Source organism: Neofelis nebulosa, chromosome 5 (assembly GCF_028018385.1).
Source record: "Neofelis nebulosa isolate mNeoNeb1 chromosome 5, mNeoNeb1.pri, whole genome shotgun sequence".
Classification (NCBI taxonomy): Eukaryota; Metazoa; Chordata; class Mammalia; order Carnivora; family Felidae; genus Neofelis; species Neofelis nebulosa.
This window is the reverse complement of record NC_080786.1, coordinates 146,053,179-146,077,928: the sequence shown is the minus strand read 5'-3', so window position 1 is coordinate 146,077,928 and position 24,750 is coordinate 146,053,179. Positions and strand designations below refer to the sequence as shown.

The following is a 24,750-nucleotide window of genomic DNA, read 5'->3' as shown; positions in this document are numbered from 1 at the left end:
ATCTTTTGGGGGTGCCTGGGTGGCTCTGTCAGTAAAGCGTCCGACTTCGGCTTGGGTCATGTTCTCCCGGTTGGTGGGTTTGAGCCCCGCGTCGGGCTCTGTGCTGACATCTTGGAGCCTGGAGTCTGCTTCGGATTCTGTGTCTCCCTCTCTCTGTCTCTGCCACTCCCCAACTTGGGCTCTGTCTCTGTCTCTCAAAAATAAATAAATAAATAAATAAATAAATAAATAAATAAATAAATGTAAAAAAAATTTAAAGATGATCTTCTGATGGCTCAGACAAAGCTCTGGGGATGGGTCTGGCGCTCACTCTTGGCCAGTCCCCTTCCTCACCCTGCCCCTCATTGCCCCTCCTCTTGCCCCTGCCCTGACCATCCCTCCCTCTTCTCTCCCCACTCCCCCCCCCCCTCCTTGCCCTACCTCTTCTCCCTGCCCCATGCCTTCTCACCCCATCTCCTTACCTTGCCTCTCCCCTCCCCTCCTCCTCTCCTCCCCTTCCCTCCTCTCCCCTTCCTTCCCCTCCTCCTGCTCCCCTCCCCTCTCGTCCCCGCCTCTCCTCTCAGGTCCCACTGGAGAATGGGAGAGGCACGTCTCCCCTGGGGAAGGGGATGAGCCATCGCTATGAGAAGCCTGGTTATTTTTGCTTTCTGCCTGGGTGTGGGCGTTTGTGTTGACAGTGGCGGGGGAGGCGGTGACGGGCGCTGGAACAGTTGGGTGCCCGTGGAGCCCGTGGGAGGCAGCGCCTGTGCCAGGCAGGTGACTTGGCCCTCACGTGGCTCCTGGGGCCTTGCGGAACTCTAGGGGGAGCTGGATTTGCTCCTCTCTGCTGGGGGTCCCATTCCCTCCTCCATGTCACATGCGGGGGGCAGGGGGCTGCCTGATGTCACCCACCCCCAACAGACTCATGGGGTGCAGACGTGGCTAAGTGGGTGATTCTGACTGGGGTGGCATCTCAGCAGGGAGGGTTTGGTGTCTGTCCTGACTCTTGCCCAGTGCTCTCCAACCATTATCTCCATCAAATATGTTTCTAGTACATTCAGACATAAATCCTGGGGAATATCAGTGTGCTTACTCTGACTGCACCCCGGATGGGGGTGGCTCTCAACTCAGCACTGCCTGTGTAGAAATATGTATTCATTGGGGTGCCTGTGGGTGGCTCAGTGGGTTAAGCAGCTGACTTCGGCTCAGGTCATGATCTCCCGGTTCGTGAGTTCAAGCCCTGCATCGGGCTCTGTGCTGACAGCTCAGAGCCTGGAGCCTGCTTTGAATCCCGTGTCTCCCTATCTCTCTGCCCATCCCTCACTGTGCTGTCTTTCTCTGTCTCAAAAATGAATAAATGTTAACAAAAATAAAAAAGAAATATGTGTTCATTATATTGGGGTGGGGGGCAGAGTAGGTTACTAGCGTTTAGCCCAGTTTACTAAACGTCCTGCGCTGTTGTCACACCCGAGTGCAAGTGTCGGTTCTGTGTCGCCCTCCTGGGTGAGTTGAAAAAGACCCCGGGAATGCTGAAATCCAGATCCTGTCAGTATTAGTCTCCCTGGTGTCTAAGGCACCCTACTCATTCAGCAGATTTGGCAACTGAGATTCAGGTCAATGGGCCTGGATCGTAAGTGCTTATTTGCTTAGAAATTTCGAGATGAAAGTCTATTTCTCTGTCTTTCTATCTCTGTGCTCCTACCACAAGAATCTCAGTCTAGGTCTTTCCCCATGTTGCACCCTGGCTACTTTCCTAGCTGTGGTCACAAAGTACCACAAACTGGGTGCCTTAAAAGTAGACTTCTCATCTCACAGTCCAGGAGGCTAAAATCTGAAACGAAGGTAGTGGCAGAATCATGCCCCCTCGAAGGCTCTAGGAAAGAACCCTTCATTGCTCCTTTCTGGCCTCCGGTGGCCCCAGCTTTGCCCACCTTCTCCTGCCTGTAGCTGTGTCACATCAGTCTCTGCCTCCATCTTGATAACGTCCTTCCCCCTGGGTCTGTCTCTTGTCTCTAAACATTCTCTTTATATAAAGACACCCGCTGTTGGATTAGGGCCCATCCTAATCCAGTATGACCTCGTCTGAACTTGGTTACAGCTGCAAAGACCCTGTTTCCCAATAAGGTCATAGTCACGAGTACCCCGGGGTTTAGACTGAGAGATCTATTTCTGGGAGTCAGGGTTGAACTCATAACACCCCCCGCCCACCACCGTGGCCCCTGTGTTCCCACTCTACCATGGTTGCTCCAAATATGACTGATGGTAGAAGAGCGGCTGCCTGCATTGATTTGATTATTGTGTATCTGTTACTCTCTTCTTTTGAGCTCGGAGGTATCCTTTTGATTAAGTGCCCACCCCCCACCCCCGCCCCGACTCCTTTGCTGCTGAATCTTTTTTTTGTTATTATTCTTTGCTTTGTCAGGTCTTGATGCTGGCATACTTGTATCTGGACATTCCTGTTTTGTCCCGTTCCAGGGGAAGTGCACACTCTCCCAGGATTCTGCATGACAGTCCCCATAGAGCCCAAACAGACATTTGCTCATCTTCTGATTCCTGTCTGGCCTCGTAGACTGTAAACCCTCACAAGATGAGGCACCGTGACTTTAGCTCGTGACTGATTATACTCCTGGTACCTAGGCCCAGGCCTAGCAGGTAGCTTGTGTTTTACAATGTTATTTGGAACATGGCCTGGGTGCCTCAGTCGGTTGAGCATCCGACTTCGGCTCAGGTTGTGATCTCACGGTTAGGGGCACCTGGGTGGCTCAGTCGGTTAGGTGTCCGACTTTGGCTCAGGTCATGATCTCGAGGTTCGTGAGTTCGAGCCCTGCGTCGGGCTCTGTGCTGACTGCTCGGAGCCTGGAGCCTGCTTGGGATTCTGTGTCTCCCTCTCTCTCTGCCCCTCTCCTGCTCACACACACTCTCTCTCTCTCTCTCAAAAATAAATAAACATTAAAAAAAATTTAAAATGTTATTTGGACAGGGGTGCCTGGGTGGCTCAGTGGGTGAAGCATTGGGACTTCAGCTCAGGTCGTGATCTCACGGTTCATTAGTTCAAGCCCTGCATCCGGCTCTCTGCCCCTCCCCAGCTTGCGCTGTGTCTCTCTCAAAATAAATAAATAAACTTAAAGAAAAGAAAAGAATAGTTGGATAAAAAAGGAGACCTGCTTTTCTATCAATTATAGTTAGGGCGAAGTGTGATGTGATTTTTAAAAGATACATGTGCCGCCAGAACAAGTTAAAAATAGAGCTACTGTAAGATCCAGCAACTCCACTTGTGGGCTTACATACAAAAAAGTTGAAAGCAGACTCAGAGAGGTATTTGTGCACCCATGTTTGTAGCAGCATCATTCACAATGGCCAAAAGGCGGAAGCGACTTAAGTGTCCATTGACAGATGCGTAGGTAAGACGTATATATATGGAATCGATATTATCCAGCTTCAAAAAGGAAGGAAATTCTGACACGTAGATGAACTTTGAGGACATTAGTCACGTGAAATAAGGTAACCACAAAAAAGAGGAACGCTGTAGGATTCTATTTATATGAGATTTGTATGATCTAATCAGATGCAGGGAGACGTAAAGTAGAATGGGGGGCGGGCGGGGGAAGGGGGAGTTAGTGTTTAATGGGAATGAAGTTGCAGGGTTGCAAGACGGAGAGAGTTCTGGATGGATGGGAGATCTGGTTGCACAACTGTGCGAATGTACTTGATGCCCCTGAAATGTACGCTTAACGATGGTTACGATGGTGAATTTTACATTCTGTGTAGTTTACCGCAATTAAAAAAATGAATATGGAAGGATGTGCATGCACACACACACAGATATGTGTATGTGTGTGTGAAAGACGGAGGGTGGGTTTCAAGAGGGTGCTCTGGAGGAAGGGAAGGGAGATCGGAAGGGAGAGGCAGCCGGAGTTGCTGACATTGCCTGCAGGGAAGAGAAGTAGCGGGCCGGGCCGGAGGGAAAAGCACCAAGGGTAGTTATCAGTACCTGGGGTTATAATCAGAGCTCTGTCTCCAGCTAGCTGTGGGATCTTGAGCAAATCAATGGTTTCCTATTGTGGGCATCAGCTTTTAAAAGGAGCTGGTATAGTAACCTCTGAAGATCTTTCCAGCTCAAAAGCTTCAGAGGTTTTAAGCATCTAACAAGGTAATGCTGATTCACTGAGGTTTTTCACAGTTCTTTGCAACTGCTACACTCGGTGTGTGCTCTCCTAATTCTGCTGGCTCCAGAGTGTGTCTGTTTAAAGCAATCATCCTTTGGTTAGGAATTCCTGGTGATTTTAATGGCACCCGTTAGTTTGGCTTAAGAAGAATACATTCATTTATTTTCCCCCCTTCATCTCTCTTTGTTCCTGTCCATTTGCCGGGTCTTCTGATTTCAAGATTACCTTGGTCCTTTTTCTTTCATTTAACATTTATGCATGTTGGGCTCGTATTCTAATTATTTCATGCTGACAGTAGTATCTCTTGTGTATCGCTAAGCTTTTGCATGCGTGATATTGCATCCCTATGGCAACACTGTGAGGTCAATTCATGGTCTCTGTTTTATAGACAAGGAAGCCGAGTGGTTAAGTACCTCGCTTGGCCTTGAGGTCACCCAGCTAATCAGTGGTTGAGCTGTGATTGTACTTGGGTTGTTCTCATGGGATACTGCCCCAGGCGCCTTCAGTCCTTGTTCCTTGGGTATCCTGGGTCCTTTTATGGCATCGACTATTTTTATTTTTGGTACTTCTGAGGTCTCTAGTACAGGCCTGTTAGAGACTAATAAATTTTTTTTTCAAAGGTAACTTGCTCATTTCTTTTAAGAGGGATCATTCCTGTCTCACTCTGTCAGGGAAGGAGTATCTGTCTGTTGTGCTGAGCTGACCACAGCAGTCAAGTTCTTAGCTACTGGGGAGAAGAGTTAGGGTCCTCTAAAAGTTTCCTTTGTGGGCGGGAGAGCAGTTATCAACCAAGCATGGGATCCAGTGGAAAATGCAGGAATACTCCTTTAACATCTGAAGAAGCAAGGATCACTCAGGGTCTGGGCCCAGAGAAGCCAAAATGGGGTGCTGCTTATTCCCTCCCGCGTAGACCTCATCAGCAACTTTTGATTGCCAGAGACGCTCACGTGGAGAACCAGCTTTAGATGCACTGGTTTGAGTTAACCAGGAAGTAAGAGGTTTCCCAGCTTTGGAAGTTTTTGAAGTTTTTGCGTTACAGTCTTTGAAAAACTACCAGAAGAGGGCCCTCGAGTCCCGGCCACCCATAGTGCTTTCATTTCACAAACTGGCACTTTCGAACTTGGGGGGCCGGGGGCATTGTTCTCCGAGTGGCCTCGGAAAGGCCGGGTAGAGAAGTCACCCATCAGAGCCACCATCTTTCTGGCAAACTGGCAACCCATCCTTGAAGAGTATCAGGTGAATGAGTGACCCTGAGGGATTGGATTCTTCGCCCTAGGCTCACATGCCCACCTTGTGGATATGCATCTCCGGGAGGGTTAGGTCAGGCCTCTCGTGTACCTGCAAACGCAGCTAATGTTGGGCTCATCGGTTTCCTGAACAGGGCTCTGTGGTAGGGTAGTGTAGGTTGCTCTGGGATGCATTCGCAGGCAAGCAGGAGCCTGTAATTCTGCTAGCAAGTCAAGACAGACAACAGGCCGACCGTCGGCTTGCTCATATCTCCCTTGAAAAGAGGGCATGCTTCCTTTGGAAGATCTAGGCCCTTGTTCACGGTCAGGTTGGGCATGGCGTGAAAGGACAGACAGTGGATCTTTTGTCTGTTTGTAAGCGATCCCCGATAAGCATTCAGGATCTGCTCTGTAAAGTGGATGAGCTGGTCCCAGCTCCTGCACTGGAATACCTGTAGTGTTCCGCATCTCGAATCATCCTTTGGGATTTGGTGTTGGAAGGGGCCAGAGTTTGGCCTTCACATTTGACAGTTAGGAAGACATCAGCTCTTTGGCACCTTGTGTGTTCTTTCGTGAAGTGGGCTGTGTTAAGCTCCTCCTATATGTTCTTCCCAAAGTTGTATGCCGTCTGTCCTAGGTTCTTTCCTCCTGTTCTGTACTGGCAATGTTGCAGCCCCAGGGCCACCGAGATGGAAAGATAGCCTCCTGGAAGCTTGGGGTGGGGGCCAGGCAGGAAGTATAATCATGAGTCAGATAACACCGAAAGTACTAAGCTGGAAGTCCTCACACACAGGAACCCTTGGGTCACTTTTCACATTTGCTTCATGCGCAGCGACTCTTGATTTATTGGACAGAGCCTGGGATGAGTCCTTCCAGGTGTGACGTGTGGAGTCGCTCGTCCAGAGGGTGTGTTCACACCAACCAGACTCAGCAGGCCAGACTTGTGTGGCCCGACAGGGTGAGGGCAGGCCACCCCCTGGTGGGAACAGGGGTAGAGAAGTGTTACACTTTCCCGCGTAATTGATTTAACTGCTTTCCTCCTTGAGTGCATGTAATCAGGACCTGACGCTTGGATCAAAGCCCCTTGCGATGTTCATTTTGTCTGTTGAAGACTCACCTGGCACGAGTTTGGTGCTGAGTTCTGAGCAGGCCTCCTGCCACACCTGTATGTTCGTGGTCGGCAGTGGCGGAGTAGGAGGCATGCCCTGCTGGGGACGGAAAACCTGGTCAGTCCATGAACGGGAACCGTTTTTGTGAGTTTTGGCCCATGCTCAGTACCTTGGTTCTCTTAGCTATAAAATGAGTGGAGAGCCGATGATCTCCAATAATGAAATATTCTGATCCCAAGATTCCAGGATTCTCCTTTCTGAGATTTTTCTTTTTCCTTCTCTTTTATAGTTCCCCCCCCCCCCTTTTTTTTGAATTGACTGCTGCTAAGGCAGGTTCGCCATCTTAACTCCACTAAGAGGTATGAACATGAGGATTCCTTGCTTGACTGATTGCTGCTCCTGAAATTTCCTTTGCCCTCGCTCTGATGGAGATGCTGCAAAGCCGAGGGATGGCAGGCAGCCCATGTCAGAGAGTTCTAGCACCTGCGTTAGCCATCCTGAATAGTCAGGATCTGAGTGTACAGGGAAGCCATGAAATGCATTCAAGGGTACCCTCCAGGGTGAACCAGGAAACCCAAGACAGGTGATCTGGGCAAAAAATATCATAAGGCAGCTTCTTGAATGGAGCAGAAACTTCTAGAACCCACCCGACCCATTATTTCAGCGTCATGTTTCCTCTTTTCTATAGCTGAAATCCTCCCCTTCCTTCTCTCTCTGCCCTAGGCCTTGGTGTGGCCCTGGTTTTGGAGGATCCTGGTGGTGCTGGAGGTAGAAACTGGTGCCTCGTTAAATCGCTTGCTTCCTGGCAGGGATTGTGGGTCCCAGAGTGTCCTCTCTGGTATATCTGCCTTCACTGTTCTCTAAGGTGGGTCACCCGGTGGACTGGTTTGGTAACCTTATTAGAACCAGCACTCCTGAGTCATCAATTCTGCAGTTGTATTCCTCGACCATGGAAAGTTCCCCTGAGGCCTCCAGACGTCTAGTGAAAGCTGGAAAATCTGGGGAGAATAAAATGATGTCCAGATACCACTCTTAGTGCTCACACTTAGTGAGTCTTCCTCCGCTTGAATTTTAACAGGGCTGGTAACTGGACAGACAGCCGGTTGGACCCACATATGCAAACAAATGGCTTCTTGGTTGCAGGTAAAGACCACTTTGTGGATTTCGCGGACTCCAGCGAGAATGCCGGTTTTGTGGTGACGGAATAGCACTCTGTCTGAGTCCGTTCAGGCTGCTATAATGAAGTACCACGGACTGGTTGGCTTAAACAACAACAGACATGGAGGCGCCTGGGTGGCTCAGTCGGTTGAGTGTCCGACTCTGGCTCAGGTCACGATCTCACAGTTCATGTGAGTTCGCGTCAGGTTCTGTGCTGACAGAGCCTGGAGGCTGCTTCGGATTCTGTGTCTCCCTCTCTGTCTGCTCCTCCCCTGCTCACACGCTGTCTCTCTCTCTCTCTCTCTCTCAAAAATAAATAAAGATGTAAACAAACCAACAAACAAAAAACACAACAGACATGTATGTCTCACAGTTCTGGAGGCTGCAAGTCTTGAGATCAGGGGTCCGGGCCGCTCAGCTTCTGATGAAGGCCCTCTTCTGGGTTGTGACTGCTGACTGCTGGCTGTGTCCTCGCATAGAAGAAGGGCCAGGGAGCTCTGTGGGGTCTCTTTTATAAGAACGCTAAGCCCATTTGTGGGGGCTACCTCCTCATGACCTAAGCACCTCCCAAAGGTCACCTCCTTATTCTGTCACGTTGCGCCTTCGGATTTCAACATAGGCATTTCGGGGGATGCAAACATTCAGACCATAGCACAGGTGGATGTGAAAGGCCCCAGGAAGGGGGTGGGCTGGGGCGAGTCAGATCCGAGCCTCACTGTGCTTCCTTCTAGCTGCACAGACATCCAGAAAGTGATTTTCTGCTTCAGATTGTTTCTGGGCCCCCTCTTCTCTCCATGCCGATTGACCTGTGGTTTGCTGTCAGCAGATTGTATTGAAAAAATCCAGGGCCTTCTTCACCCCAAGGTGGCCATGAGTCTTACTGACGAGGGTGTGTTTCAGGATCTCCTGGGAAGTGGGTTGCATGTGGGATGTGAACCAGCTTATGCAGCGATGGGGTTTGCTGTCCTGACCTTCTGCGCGGCATTAGAAGGTCATTCTTCTCCTCCTCCTCTTCCTCCTCCTTTTTTTTAATATGTAATTTATTGTCAAATTGGTTTCCATACAACACACAGTGCTCATCCCAACGGGTGCCCTCCTCCATGCCCGTCACCTGTTTTCCCCTCTCCTCCACCCCCCCAGAAGGTCATTCTTCTTTAGCTGTGCCTTGATCCCTCTGGGAAAGTATGAAGAGCCCCAGATGGTGGCGGCTGCTCCTGGTAGGAGAGGGGCAGGGAGGAAAAGGAGACGAAAGGAAAAAGAAAACAAAAAAAAGAACCAGGAGAACACTCCTATTTCGCATACCGCTCTTTCTTCTGCAAAGGCTTCTTACCAAAGATTGCCTTTCCTGGCGTGTTATTTGTATTTGTGAAAGTGTCCTATTTCCTCAGGGGACTCAGGAATTTCATTTTTCCTTAAAAGAGCAAGAGGAGAAAAGGATGTAGTCATTTCCTGAGCTGCCCTGACAAAGCACCACAAACTGTGTGGCTTAAAACGACGATGTATTCCCTCACAATTCTTTCTTTCTTTCTCTTTCTTTCTTTCTTTCTTTCTTTCTTTCTTTCTTTCTTTCTTTCTTTCTTTCTCTTTCTTTCTTTCTTTCTTTCTTTCTTTCTTTCTTTCTTTCTTTCTTTCTTTCTTTCTTTTTTTTGAGGCAAAACATAGGATGCTTTTATTTATTTTTTCATATAGTTTTTTAATGATACAAAAATTGCTCACTGTTTTATTTTATTTTTCCCTCACGATCCTGGAGGCTAGAAATGCAGTCTCAAGGTGTCAGTAGCCTTGGCTCCTCCTGGAGGCTCTGTGGGACGGTCTGCTCTTTGCCTCCTAGCCTCTAGTGGTGGCTGGGAGTCCTTGGAGTTCCTTGGCTGGTAGGTTTGTCTCCAATCTGGGCTCTGTAGTCCATAGCTTCTTCCTTTGTGTCTCTTCTCCTTTTAATTTTTTTTTTTTTTAATGCTTATTTCTTTGAGAGAAGAGGGGAGGGGCAGAGAGAGGGGGACACAGAGGATCTGAAGCGGGCTCCGTGCTGACAGCAGAGAGCCCGATGTGGGGCTCGAACTCACCAACCACGAGATCATGACCTGAGCCAAGATCAAGAGTCAGATGCTTAGCCGGCTGAGCCACCCAGGCGCCCCATCCTTCCGTTTTTTGTGATTGATGTTTTTCTCCCACTACTAGACGGGCAGCCATTGTTTTAAATTTGTGGGGAGAGAAGGACCCTCTTTTACGGAACCTATATATACCCTGCTTTCTTATATCCCTTACCCCTATTCAGATGCAAATATCAATTAATTTTCTGATTGCAGTTCATGTGGCAGTTTCAGGCACAGACACAGGCATGTGCACCCAAACAGTCCCCCACAGTACGAGACTGGAGCCGAGATCCTGGCTCAGAGCAACCACGGGCTCCCTCAAGGGAGAGAGAGGTACTGTGGGGTCCCTTGCCTGGTGTTCTGACAACCAGAAAGCCAGATGAGCTCAACCACCTTCTCAGCCTGGCTTCTCTGGACAGTATATCCTCTTGTCTTTCTACTGTTGTCTGTGAACTTGTTCAGTCTCCATGAAGTTTAACAGAAGAGTCTAGAAGTTCCATTGACCTGGACCAGTAACCATGGACCTGGTTAGAAGGTCCATTTCCCCATTCTGAATTACCTGGCTTTGCCATGCACGATCATCTTGGAAACTCTTTTTTTTTTTTTAATGTTTATTTATTTTTGAGAGAGAGAGAGAGAGCAAGAGAGAGACAGAGCATGAGTGGGGAAGGGGCAGAGAGAGGAAGACACAGAATCCGAGCTGTCAGCATAGAGCCTGATGCGGGGCTTGAACCCACGAACCGTGAGATCAGGACCTGAGCTGAAGTCGGACGCTTAGCCAGCTGAGCCACCCAGGTGCCCCATCTTGGAAATTCTTTTTTTTTTTTTTTTTTTTTTTAATAATTTTTTTTTAAACTGAGTTGAGTCCTCAGCAGCTTTTTTTTTTTTAAGTTTATTTATTTTTGAGACAGAGAGAAACAGAGCATGAGTGGGGGAGGGGCAGAGAGAGAGAGAGGGAGACACAGAATCGGAAGCAGGCTCCAGGCTCTGAGCCATCAGCCCAGAGCCCGACGCGGGGCTCGAACTCACGGACCGCGAGATCGTGACCTGAGCTGAAGTCGGACGCTTAACCAACTGAGCCACCCAGGCGCCCCCCCCATCTTGGAAATTCTTAAAAAATAGTTGCACGGATCCAAGAGTGTCTTCAGTGACGCAACCACTGGATGGCTTGCTGGCCGTTATTTGCAGGGATGGTGGCTGCCAGTGAAGGCAGACGGATGCTGTTTATGTTTGGGTCTGTCCCGCTGAGGAGTGGGTTTGCACCAGCTCCCAGTGCTGTTCACCAGGGCATAGCAGGTTGTGGCATCAGAGGCAGGACAGGCATGCCATGTGTCAGATGATTAAATCTTAGATCGGGGAATATGAGCTTGGAGAACAGGGCTATGGGGAATCGTCTGTTGTAAGTAGATTACATAGTTTATTTTAGGGGACATTTCTATCCAATTTAGGCTGAAACTTGATAGAATGTGCTTTCCTAAGCCCTCAGCTCTACTTGTCTGGAATGAGCCCTTTGTAAGCAGGCAGCTGTCCAAGCATGGCGGCCCGTGGGGTCACATCTGGGTAGCACCCTGCCAAGTGGCTTTAATTCTGTTTGCTATATTTCCCTGGCCTAAGTTACCCCAAACCATATGCCTGCACTATTATTTTCCTCTAATGTTTTTAAAGGTCATTTTATTTTATTTGCATATTTGACTAGGTAGCACATGGACATGATTCAAAATTCAAAATATGTAAGAGTTTAAAATGAGAAGTTTCCTTTCCCCCCGACTCCCAGCTACCCCATTCTTCCCAACAGAGAAGCTCTGTGATGTTTCCAGTTTCTTAGGAGTCATTACAGGTGTATTACACACAAATGATTGCATATGGGTGGATGTGTATCTATAAATCTATATCTGTATCTATATGTCTTTTTCCTCTCCACCTCTTACACAGATGATAACATTCCATACATTCCATTCTGCATGGATTTTTTTATTCACTTAACATCAGGTTTTAAAGATCTTAATCACTATATAAATAGCTCTCTCATTCTTGTAACTATTTGTTTTACTGTTATTTTAAACTTACAGAAGAGTTGGAATAATACTGTAAGAAACTTTCATATACCCTTTACTCGAATTCACCAATTGTCTGCATTCTGCACTGTTTGCATTATAATTTGTACTCCATGTATGTGAGTACATAGCACCCACATTTACCCTTGCACACATTTATCCTTACACAGATTTACACACATACATACACACTTTTATTTTCGGATCCATTTGAGAGTGTGTTGGGAGCATCATATCCCTTGCTGTGTGAGTTCTTCAGTGTCGTTCCTAAGAACAAGGGCATCCTCACACATACTCATCCTTTAATCCCATTGTACTTTAATTGTACTTTTGTCCAAGTCTCATTTTATGGTTGTGTGGGTATATGTTTTTTTGTTAATTTTTAGGACTTCATTTTTTTTTAATTAATTTTTTTTTTTAATTTACTTTTGAGAGACAAAGTATAAGCGGGAGAGGGGCAGAGAGAGAGAGGGAGACACAGAATCTGAAGCAGGCTCCAGGCATTGAGCTGTCTGCGCAGAGCCCGACGTGGGGCTCGAACCCATGAACCACGAGATCATGACCTGAGGTGAAGTTGGACGCTTAACCAACTGAGCCACCCAGGCGCCCCTCCATTTCCAATGACACCTCTCTCATTAGTCTTTGCTGAAATTCTCAACTTAAGACCTTTTTCTTTTAAAGTCCTCTGCCATCTCATATGTTAATATCTTTGTTTGTGTGCCTTATGTTAAATATTTGTGCATTTACCCCTCTTATACCTGTTGCTTTCTCATTAGATTACCCTTTCTTAGGAGAGTAAATCCATTCTCCCTCCCACTCTCCCTTATTTCTTGTGTTCCAGAAAGAATCCAGTGCCACTTGGGCTGTGTCTGAAACATAGTTGAATTCTCTACAGACCAGCCCTGCACGTGGTATGGAGTTGACCCTCAGATATTTGCAGTTTCAAGTACTGGAGATGTCTGGGAATGGTCGTATGTGCATTAGCAGCTCAAACAACTTCGTTAAAAGACGTACATACGTTAACTATCAACTTCATTAAAAAGGCAACTTCATTAAAACACACCTTAAGGATCTTTATTGACCAAATTCTCTTGTCTTTTTTTTTTTAAGCTTATTTGTGTATTGAGAGAGAGAGAGAGAGAGAGAGAGAGAGAGAGAGAGAGAGAGAGAGAGAAGGAGAGGGGCAGAGAGAGGAGAGGGAGAGAATCCCAGGCAGGTTCTGCACTGAGAGTGTAGAGCCCAACACGGGGCTCAAACTCACCAACCATGAGATCGTGACCTGAGCTGAAATGAAGAGTCGGATGCTTAACTAACTGAGCCACCCGGGCACCTCTCTCCTGTCTTTTCATTGGGCACGTGTGCACTTTTGTTTGGAACCAGCGTGTGTGTGTGTGTGTGTGTGTGTGTGTGTGTATTGTGATGCCTGGATTTTTTTCTCACTTAGCTTTTCATATATACATATAAAGTCATTCTTTTTAATGCTTAGGTAGTTTCAGGAAACTTGTTTGTGAAGAATAAAGTTACAGGCACATAGAAGAGAGATTTTCTTTCTAGTCAAATGGTGTTATCACTTCTTCTGTGTCTGTTTTCTGAGGATAGAGAGCCTTACATGAAATTCATATCTTTAGCAAGATGATTTATGTACTATTATCTACCACTTATGGCTTTCAACAGCCTCCATTCCCGAACAAATTACTTTGGAAATTTTCCTTCCCCAAGCCTTACAGATTCATGAGTCAGTTTATTTAAAGTCTAAATTTGGGGAGGACTTTTAGCAGCTGGTAGTCTATGAATTGCTAAAGCAGAAGAGAGAAAATGTGTAAGGTCTTTGGGATTCTGGCTTGCACTGCTCTTCTCGGGTGGCCATAGAGCACCTATTTCTCTGTCCTGAATACGTCTTAAAGAAGGTCAGCTGCTTAACCTCTGCTGGAGTGAGCGATAGACAGAGTGTGGAGGATGCAGAGTTGGGAAACAGATTGGTGATTGACAGGAAGTCATTATGAAAGTTCTTGTCACCTATCCTCTCACTGACTTACTGGGGATATGGTGCCAATGATCTGACTCATTCTCTTTTGGCCTTAAGGTTAGTAAGATCCCAGACGCTTATAATGAGTCTTAGCATAGGGTTCTATCAGTTAGAATGTGTGTGTGTGTGTATGTATATATATTTTTTGGAGAGGGAGAGGGCACAAGTGAGTGAGGGGCATGGGGAGAGAGAGAGAGGGAGAGAGAGAGAGAGATTCCCACAAGGGGCAGAGACAGAGGGGGAAAGAGAGAAGTGGGGCTTACCTCTTTGAGCTCATGAAGCAGGGCTCCAACTCATGAACCGTGAGATCGTGAGCCGAAGTCAGATGCTTAACTGAATGAGCTACTCAGGCGCCTTAGGATATTTTCAATGCCAGAAACAAAAGACCCAACTAACAGTATCTTAAACAGTAGGGGGCGGGGGGGGGGGATGGGGCAGTTAGTATCTCACATGATGGTTCCAAGGTTAATCCAGCAATTCAATGATGGCATCAGAATGGAGTTCTTTCCATTTTCCTGTTCCACTATCCTCAGGGTATTTATTCACTTGATCCTTGGGCTTATTTTCACACAGTGGCAAGCGTGGTAGCCGGACTTGCAGCAGTGGAAGTAGGCGCAGCGATACCTGGCCAAAAAACGAGGCCATTTCCTCCACCTTGCTTTTTTTCCATCTGCAGTGAAAACTCTTCCCAGAACCGCGGTTATAGGGTATCCTCTTCTTTTATTGGCTAGAGCTGGGTCACGTGCCTGGCTTTAACCCAATCACAGGCAAGGAGGAGTGGGATGCCCCTGATTGGTTCGTGTCAGACCTGATTCAAGGAGGTGGTTCTGCAGTCCATTGCACCCCTGAACATGACCTTTGAGATGGTCCGCGTTCTGTTGGCATGGAAGGAGGCAGGGGCTCTAGGGAAGGCAGCTAGCGATTTATTATTTTTAAAACTAGGTGTAGGCTTGCTGATGGCCTAACATGAGTTGATTCCTTGCCTTACCCAATGGTGACATTTGGACGTTTTGAATTTCTGCATTCTGGGGTGTGATATCTTAAACTTTAGAGATCCTTCGTGAAAGGTGAAGATAACTGCAAGGATTTTTTATAACTCTGACACACTTAAGCATTTTATGCAAGGTGGAGTTAGAGACGGCCTCACAATGACCCCAAATGGTGAGGGGGAGGTTAAGAATAATAGCAAAAAAGGTGGAGTAGATATGGGCATCTCTGCATAGAATAGGTTTTTATGGTGGAAACTGGCCTTAAAATAGTGCAAATACAAATTCTGTGGGAAAAAATAGGAAAAGCAGACTTTTCAGTGTATCCTAGTGTTCTCCTTTTTTTCCAAAAACAAATATTCACATTAGTCTGGACCATAATTTTTTCTTTTTTCCTGTGTCTCCTACCGGTTAATAAAACTGTTGAAAGGCAATTTTAATGATCTGGAAACCTTATTTTTCTGGAAGTGGTGTTTGAGCATTTCGAGCGTGGAAACAGTCAGGCGTGGCGGGGGTCTTGACCTCGCGCCTTCACGGCTCTCCCTCTCCCCGTCCTCTGCTGTGAGATAGATGAGGAGCTGACAAGCTGTCTCGGATTCCAGCAGCATCTTTCTCTTGCAGGTGTGCTGTGCACACGGCCTCCTGGGGATGACTGCCCCACACGGCTGTCATCAAGGCGGCGATGGACCTGAGTGACCACGGGTGTCCCCTCATGTCTGTTGCGGGCGGCGGGGGGGGGGGGGGTCTGCATTTCTTTCCTAGCACAGTTATTGATGCCTTATAGGTGCCTGGTGCTGACGACAGTCTTGAAATGTATGCTTGGCAGGTGTTTTTGTTTTGCTTATGACTTTTTTTCTGCCCGTAAAAGGCGTTTTTGTTGGACGGAATGTAGAAATACAGAAAGGCACGGAGAAGAAAACAAAAGATGCCACATTGTGGCTGTTCACACTTCCATCCATCTTTGTACAGTCTTTCTCCTCATGCATATCTCTGCCCTCCCTCCCTTTCTCTCTTCCCATCCTTTTTTTCTTTTTTCTCTCTGCACATAATGAGGACCACACAGAATATAGGTAAAATGTTGTGTTTTTTTCTCCCAGTTAACACACGGTGTGGGGCCGGACTGATCAATTCAAACCGCAGCTCATCTTCTAAGCAGTATGGGATCCTTCTGTGCCTCAGTTTTCCTAATCTGTGAAAGGGGGTAATGGGTGTTTGAGGACTAATTGTAAACATCTCTGTGGGTTGCTCAGTCCGGTGTCCAGCACTGATGTCTCTTGGCAGGTGACCAAAGTTTATCACACCAACTGCTCCCTGCCGACCTACTGCCCAGCTGTCAAGTAGGGCTGAAAACCCTACTTTCTGGCAAAGGAAAGCTGCATGTCCTGGGTAGCCCAGAACAGGGCTTCTCAGCCTTGGTACTACTGACCTTTTGGGCCCAGTGCTTTGTTGTGAGAGGCTGTCCCATGAATTGTAGAGCTCCACCCACTAGATGGCAGGTGGTGCCCCCTTCCCCCAACTCCAGACATTGCGAAATCACCTTTGATTGAGAGAGAACCACTGGACTGGAGGACTCAGGATTTATCACCCGGCGCTGCCCAGGGCCACCCTGCACAAAGCTGCCAGGATGAAGACCCATGAAGGTCAAGCACAGACTGCCCACACTCCTAGACTCGGAATATCATGCATTTTGTTTGAAGGGTGGAAGCTGCAGGGTCCAGCTGTCCTAGATAGAATGAATCCGGGGGAAGATCTCCCCGTAGCTGTGGCACCACATCTCAGCCAGGACCACTGCCTGTCCTTTCTTGACTCCAGGTGAAGACACCTGTGGTCCCAGTGAGTGATCAGGGGAATGGGCCACACAGCGGGAATGTCTCTGAGCAGTGGCAGAACTCAAGCTGTGGGCAAGGCAGCTTCACACAAAGTGCTTCTGCCCCAGGACTCCTCTAAATCAAAGACCACTGGGCTCTAAGGGTCCATGAGGAAGGGCGGCTTGGCCCACTCCCTTCTGGGAGGACGGCAGGGCAGCAGCCACCCCCCGCCCCCTCCCCACCCCCCAGCCAGACTGCTGTGCTCAGTGCCAGGAGCAGTTGAATGGAACACTGCTCAGTGCAAACGCGCAGCTGAGCCCAGGGCAGCACCTGAGGACACAGGATATTTGTCAGATGTAAATGAAGCGCTTAGGAAATCTCGCTTCTGCAGGGGAGCTACCTTGGCCCCTCTTGTCCTGACCTGGAAGGATGGCCCAGCCCAGCTGGATGGCAGATTCTCCTGGCGATGGCTCCCCTCCAGGGACTCAGTGGCAGGATGCGGGGGGGGGGGGGGGGGGGGGGGGCGGGGGGGGCGGGGGGGTGTCAGAGCTGGCCTCCAGGGGGCAGCAGGGAGTTTTCCAAGGCCACCCTCCAGCCGTCAGAGGGCGAGAGTTTACATTCTTTCCCAGAATGATGCAGACTGGAAGATGGTCGGTGGTCCAGTCTGGATGGCTCCCAGCCCTCCTGAAGGCATGCCAGCTCCACAGGGTAGCATACTCTTCAAGTTTTGGGTTTTATGGCGGATGAGAATCAGTCCCAATTGTGAATCAAGTGGTAGAGGGCTGGGGTGTGTAGTTGATTTCTACTTGTTGATGAGCGGCTTATGCCTGAACCCACGTAGCACTAGATGGTGTTGATGAACACGGTTCTGGGAATTAGCCAGTGAGAGCTTATCGAAACTGCGTGGTTAGGTGGCAGCTCAGAGCTAAGAGGACAGGCTGTGAAATGGGCTGAGACTTGCACCCACCAGCTGTGTGACCTTGCATGGGGCCCTTACCCTCTTTGTGCATCAGTTTTCTCATTTGCAAAATAGGGATGATTGCGGGACCTGCCTCTCAGGAGTGTTCTGGGGATTGAATGCTCCTGGGCTAATATCTGGCCTGTGGTTGGCATTCAGTAGCTGCTGTTTGAGTTGTTGGCTCTGGACTGCGTCCTTGGGACACCAAACGTGCAAGCCCCGTCCGTTCGGGCATGTACAGTTTTGCAGAATTGGGGGTGTGGGAGCTGTACGGACGTTCCTGCTGCAGGGACGGCTATTAGAGTCCCCCAGAGAGAATATGGTCATTTGAGGTGTGAGCTTCCATGTTTAAATTTTGAGTTGTGATTCTAGAGTTAGCCTTTGGCTTCTCCCTGCCTCCCATCCCCACGTGCTCAGGCAACATTGGTATTAAACATTGCTCTCTTTTTTTTAATGTTTGTTTATTTATTTTGGGGGGAGGCAGACAGAGAGGGAGACAGAGCATCCCGAGCAGGCTCCACCGTGAGTGGGGAGCCTGACATGGCACTTGATCCCACCACCACGAGATCACGACCTGAGCCCATATTAAGAGTCGGATGCTCAACCGACTGAGCCACCCACGCGCCTCCATATTAAACATTTCTTAAACATTAAACCTCTTTGCTCCTGGGCTACCACTGGATTTATATAGGCTTCTAGAAAATCTCCATAAATTATAAAACATTCACCCAACAGCACAGCCCCTTGGAATCTGAATCATTGCATGGTCTCTACCATAAGAGATAAGGGTGGCCCGCATCTGGGAGACACCAGGGGCTGCTCTCCTGGGACCAGTTGGAATTGGTAAGCTGTGGAGTGAGGAGTGGGAAGGCAGCTTGGAGCCCTGACTTGCCATTGACACTCTGTGGGATTTTTACCCCAAGAGTGGCCTTTGTGGCCCACACTGCCTACACCACCACGTGCGGTCTTTTCTCTGTCTTGTAGAAGCAGTTGTACCTGTAGGCTCTGTTCCTGGGCCATGAATGGCAAACGCATGGAGCATCTCTGTCTAGCTCATCACCTGGCCCTACCTGGGTTGGGGGTGGGGGCTTGGAACATGAACATGACCTGGCTCGGGGCAGGGTCCTCAACGGTTTATAGACTCCCCTTCCTGGGAATCTGAAATTTCAGGACCCATAGTGCTGTGGGCTTCAGGTGTTGATTTAGTAGCTGGGCCTTGAGCAGGTCTGTCCCGGTAGAAAGTGGTGGATGGATGAAGGATTTGAGCCCCGCGGGATTCTGCTCCTGCTGACTTCCACAAATCCTTTCTTTCTGTCCCTCTCCCTGTCACGCTGGAGGAAGACCTGATGTTCAAGTAAGGTTCTTGTGCAGGAGGCAGAGCTGGGTTTGGAGGCCACCCATGGTGCCAGCCCCAGTTAATTTGACAGGCAGGCATTGAAGTCTGGATGTGTGGACCTCATACCTGTTGGGTATGTGCCCTCAGATGGAGTGGGGATCAAAGCAGACACAGTCCGCATCCTCGCAGCCGCCTGGTGGAGGCCAAGATTGGGGGGGAGCGGTGCAGGCTTTGTGGGTTTTCTGACTCCTCTTTCGGGAATCTGGAATGCCTTGGTTTACCCCCTTTCTCTGGGCTGCCTCGGTTCTGCACTGCCCGTGCTGGATTTTGCTTTCTCACCCGCGGGGACAAGGAACGTTGTCCGTTGTCCTCTGTGCACATTTATCGGACTCTCGCAGCATCAGCCAGATCTGCAGAAGTCTCCTCTTGTTCCCGATTGTGCGGTTCTCCGGAGTGCTCGCGGGCCACACAGCGCCGCTGCCCCAGGGGGAGCAACCACTGAGTCTTTGCCCTTGGGGATCCCAACGTGAATGGAAGAGGCTGTCACAGAGGAGCCGCTCCTACGCGCAGACATCCACTGAGCAGGGAGTGAGTCTCACCATGGTGAAACTGTGACATGTGTTTGAAAATAAAAAGTTTTAATTAGTGGGAGCATTTCTCAGCCTCAACCTGGTACTGGCTGTCTTAACACTGAGACTAAAATAAACCGGCTCCAGCTTCTTGGCACGAGACCCACTCTGCCATTTACACACTGACTCTTGGGTTGGAGCATGTGGTGTAGTTGTGTGTGTGTGTGTCTTCCCAAGAGCTCAGACTTCGTAAAACAAAGGAGAGGGACGGTGTTTGTCCCCAGGGTGGGTGCCCTCAGGCGCCATTTGCTCTGGGACCTGTTGGTGTTGGCCAACTTGTGTTCACTTATGTGTGTGAAGTGTCCCCTTCTTTATAAATGTAGGAGCCATGAGAGGCAGCACGGCATAGGGTAATGCAAGGGCCGTGGCTTCTGCAGATACATCTGGGTTCGTATTCCTGTTCGTTAACCAACTCTGTGGCCTTGGGCAGGTCACTTGGTCTCTGAGCCTCTGTACCCTTATTGTAAAATTGGTATAACTCCTTCTTTACCAGTCTAACAGCGATGATTATAGATTATGTATGGTGCCTGGCGCTAAGTAGCAGGGTGATGAATGGTACCCATTGTTATTACAACTTAATGGTGAGCGCACTTCTTACCTTGCTCTGTCTGGGTCACTGCCATGGTCTCCCACGGTGTTTTCAGCAGTAGGGTGGCCTTGACTATGGATGCTTCTCATTTAGTTAAGGACTGGCAAGCCTAAAATTAACCTACTCCAGATGTACATGGGCTGGCGAGTGGGTGTGTCCCCGAATGTCAGCCTGGGTCGTCAGCCTTCTGTCCCTCACGTCTCCCACCGTGTGCACTCTCCACCCTGCTCCCAGCGAAAGCCATCACAGACACAAACAAAACAAAGTGGTTCAGTCTAGGGAATAAAAAAATAAGCCCTTTCTTGGTTTCCTTTGGCCAGTCCCAGGTGACTAAAAGGTTGGGTCTTGAGTTTGTGTGCAAAGCAGAATTTCTGGTCAAGATACAGGATTGGGAACAGGTCCCACCAGAAGAGCTTAAGGGTCAAGGGAGGCATTGACTGTGCCCTTGGCGTCTGGGTTGGATTCTATTGAGCTGAGGAGGACACTGATGGTCGTACAAACTCTCTTCTCCCCCACCCCGGCAGCCCTTTATTGGGTAGGCATCCCTTGTCAAACATCTCTGACCTGTGGGCCCCTATCTGTACCCGCAAAAACTGCCTGACATCAAAATTCTATCAAAAAGCAGCCCCTTTCCATTCTCTGGGGGGGCATCTCTACTTTTAACTTAATACTGAGCTGAAATTCGTCTTCCAGGGAATTTACATGTTGCCCTCATGGTCATCAAGTATCTGAAAGTCATTACTGCGTCTCTCCCTGTACCTCTCATTCAAGGTTAAATGTTACTATTTCCAGGGGCGCCTGGGTGGCTCAGTCAGTTGGACGTCCGGCTTTGGCTCAGGTCATGATCTTGCAGTTTGTTGAGTTTGAGCCCTGCGTCGGGCTCTGTGCGGACAGCTTGGAGCCTGGAGCCTGCTTCAGATTCTGGGTCTCCCTCTCTCTGCCCCTCCCCCTTTGTGCTCTGTCTTTGTCTCAAAATAAATAAACATTAAAAAAATTAATTTTTTTTTTTTTTTTTTTTTACCATTTCCCCAAACTCTCATTCCTTGGGCTTTGTTTTTAGTTCACACAGAATTCTTGCTGCTTACTTTTTTGGAGTTGTTGTCCAGATTGTCAAAGACCCACTGGCAGTGGGTTTCATCCCTTATAACTAATCCCATTATTCCAGGATTAACCTTCCTTTCTCTAGATGCATTCTTTTTTTTTTTTAAAGATTTTATTTTTAAGTAATCTCTCCACCCAACATGGGCCTCGAACTTACAGTCCTGAGATCCACTGACTGAGCCAGTCAGGTGCCCCTCTCTAGTTGCATCCTTAGCTTTTATAGCATGCATTTCTTTTCTTTTTCTCTTTTTTTTAAATTTTTATTTTTTTCTTAAAAAAATTTATTTTATTTTATTTTTTTAAAAATTTATTTTTATTTTTTTTTGTTTTTATTTATTTTTGAGACAGAGAGAGACAGAACATGAAGGGGGGAGGGGCAGAGAAAGAAGGAGACACAGAATCGGAAGCAGGCTCCAGGCCCTGAGCCATCAGCCCAGAGCCCGACGCGGGGCTCGAACTCACGGACCGCGAGATCGTGACCTGAGCTGAAGTCAGACGCTTAACCGACTGCGCCACCCAGGCGCCCCTTAAAAATTTTTTTTAAGTGTTTTATTTATTTTTGAGAGAGAGAGAGGGAGAGGGAGAGGGAGGGAGGGAGGGAGACACAGAATCCAAAGACAGGCTCCAGGCTCTGAGCTAGCTGTCAGCACAGAGCCCAACGTGGGGCTCGAACCCACGAACTGCGAGATCATGACCTGAGCAGAAGACGGATGCTTACTTGACTGAGCCATCCAGGCACCCCTTCTTCTTTTTCTTTAGCAGCCACATGACCCTATTGTCTCCTGTAGCTTCCAGTCACCCAGACCGTGGGAATCCCATCTGAACCCGTCTTCCCCATGTGTGCCTGTGTTGTTGTTTGCACTTAAAGTTACAGGTAGCCATTTGTAGAGCTCTGGATGAAGTTCTCAGCGTGTCTAGATCTTTTCCTTGCCTCCGGTGGGTAAGGTAGTGAGTCAACAGCCATGCGGTGCTTTTGTTCTGGAGTCTGGACACAGGGTGGTTTCTTAAGGAGTCTTTCATTTCAGAGTGCTCCCACCTCTTTAGCCCCGAAGTTCAGCCACGTGGGCCACCACCAGCGAGTCTAGACTATCGGTAGGTAGAAGCAAGAAGAGAGGAAGAGGAGATACGGAAGTGTGGTGGGAAGTGGAGAGTTCCCACCAGATGTGTTTTGTGTTCTTTCTTTCTTTCTTTCTTTCTTTCTTTCTTTCTTTCTTTCTTTCTTTCTTTCTTTCTCTCTCTCTCTCTCTCTCTCTCTTTGTTTCTCCTTCCTTCCTTCCTTCCTTCCTTCCTTCCTTCCTTCCTTCCTTCCTTCTCTCTCTCTCTCTCTCTCTCTCTCTTTCTTTCTTTCTTTCTTTCTTTCTTTCTTTCTTTCTTTCTTTTTAAATAGCGGCAGCTCGTTGGGAGTCACCAGGCCAGCACAGTGTCTGTGTCCATGTGGCTCTGGACTGGTGTTTCAGTAGGACTGTACTGGAACCAGTCTCACTAATAAGCCTGGAATAGAGTTTCCCCCAGCCTGGAGAAGCTGTGTGTGCCCCCTGGTAGTTCAGTGGGTGGCTGAGTGGGTGGCTGAGTGGGTGGCTGAGTGGGTGGCTGAGTACTCTTTGGCTTGGAAGAAACTCGTCACTTTTATTAGCTTTCATTGGTAAGTAAGTGGATTTTCCCTTCCACTCCACTTAAGATCTTTACCGAAGATGTGCCTCTTTTCTCTCGTCTTCTTCTTGTGTATTTGACCCGCTATGAGTCACAACAGAGATTAAAAAAAAAAGTTAAAAAAAATTTTTTTTTAACGTTTATTCATTTTTGAGAGAGAGACACACGGAGTGTGAGCCAGGGAGGGGCAGAGAGAGAGAGAGAGAGGGAGACACGGAATCCGAAGGAGGCTCCAGGCAACGAGCTGTCAGCGCAGAGCCCGACGTGGGGCTCGAACTCACGAACGGTGAGATCATGACCTGAGCTGAAGTCGTGTGCTTAACCGACTGAGCCACCCAGGCGCCCCAGTACAGAGATTTTTTTTTAATTAAAGAAGGTGGGATTCGCTGGGAGAGGACCTGGGTTGGACTCCTTGGCTGTCCTGTCCGGGAGTCCTGGGGCTACAGGTAAGAGACCAAACCCTCAGGAGCCTTGGCTGCTTCTCTCGTACCTGGAGTAGGTGGTGCTGGTATGAGATCGCAGTGGCAGAGCGATGTGGAGGGTGCTGTTGAGTTTTGAAGGGTGATAAGTAATCGCCTCTTCTCTTCCCAGAGTTTAGAGCCAATTGCCAAACGGAACAGAGAATCCAGACAGGTGGGAGATCACAACAGATAAAGCTGGTTGGAGAGCAGCCTTACAGGTGAGGGCTAAATGGGCTCGCTCACTGCTCTGCCCGACCTGCAGGGCCGACCGCCCCTGGGAACAGGGCAGAGAAGGAGAGGTGAGTCCTGACGATGATCAGCTCCAAAGGAGAGAACTCAGAAGGCTCGAGGCGTGCAATCTGTATTTTCTTCCAGTCCGCCAAGCAGGAAAGTCCTCTGAGTCCCTGGGAGGAAAGACTTGGGAGATGTTGAAAGAGAGCTTGTCTTACTTTCCTGGGGCTGCCATAACAAAGAACCACACACTGGGGGACTTAAACGATGGAGATTTATTGTCTTTCGGTTCTGGAAGTCCGAGATCCAGGTTTCTTCGAAGGCTTCTGTGAAGGACAGTCTGTCCCCACCCTTTTTCTGGCTTGTGGCTGTTTGCTCAGTCTTTGGTGCTGGTTGGTGTTCCCTGGCTTGTGGAATTGTCATCCTGACCTCCGCCTTTTTCTTCACCTCTCGGTGTTTTTTTACTTCACCCTCTCTTGCTAAACTTCCCCTGTTTTATAAGGACACTATTCTTGTTGGCCTTATCTTAACTGATAACATCTTCGATGACCCTATTTCCAAATAAGATCACATTATGAGCTATTGGGGGTTAGGACTTTGACATTTGAATTTAGGCAAACGCAACTCAACTCAGAATTGAAGTCTAGGGGCACCTGGGTGGCTGAGGAGGTTGAGCGTCTGAGTCTTGGTTTCGGCTCAGGTCATGATCTCACAGTTTGTGGAATTGAACCCCACGTTGGGCTCTGTGCTGATAGCGTGGCTTCTGCTTGGGATTCTCTGTCTCCCCCTCTCTCTGCCCTTACCCTGCTCGCTCGCTCGCTCTCTGTCCCCCTCTCAAAAACAAATAATAAATAAACATTAAAAAAAAAAAATGGTGATCTGGCTTTTTCCTTTCAGGGGAGTGGAGAGAGATTCTATCCCTTGTGAGGTATCCGTACCCGGTAGGTGTTGAGTGGTTGTCTTCTGTTATGGACTAAGTTGTTTCCCCCACCCTCCTATTCGTACGTGGAAGCCCTAACTCCTCATGTGACCGTGTTTGGAGATAGGGCCTTTAAGGAGATAATTATGGTTCAATGAGGTCAAAAGTTTGGGGGCCTAATTCAATAGGGATAGTGTCCATATGGGAAGGGGAAGAGATGGGTGAGCTGCCCCTCTTTCCACGTGCATGTGCACAGAGGCAAGGCCGTGTG

The 24,750-nt window shown here is 48.5% G+C and overlaps 1 protein-coding gene across 2 annotated transcripts in view; it reads left to right on the top strand.

The window, feature by feature from the left end:
* Positions 1–24,750, top strand: part of TIAM1 (TIAM Rac1 associated GEF 1) — a 396,414-nt gene that overhangs the window by 44,634 nt on the left and 327,030 nt on the right. The window lies entirely within an intron of this gene.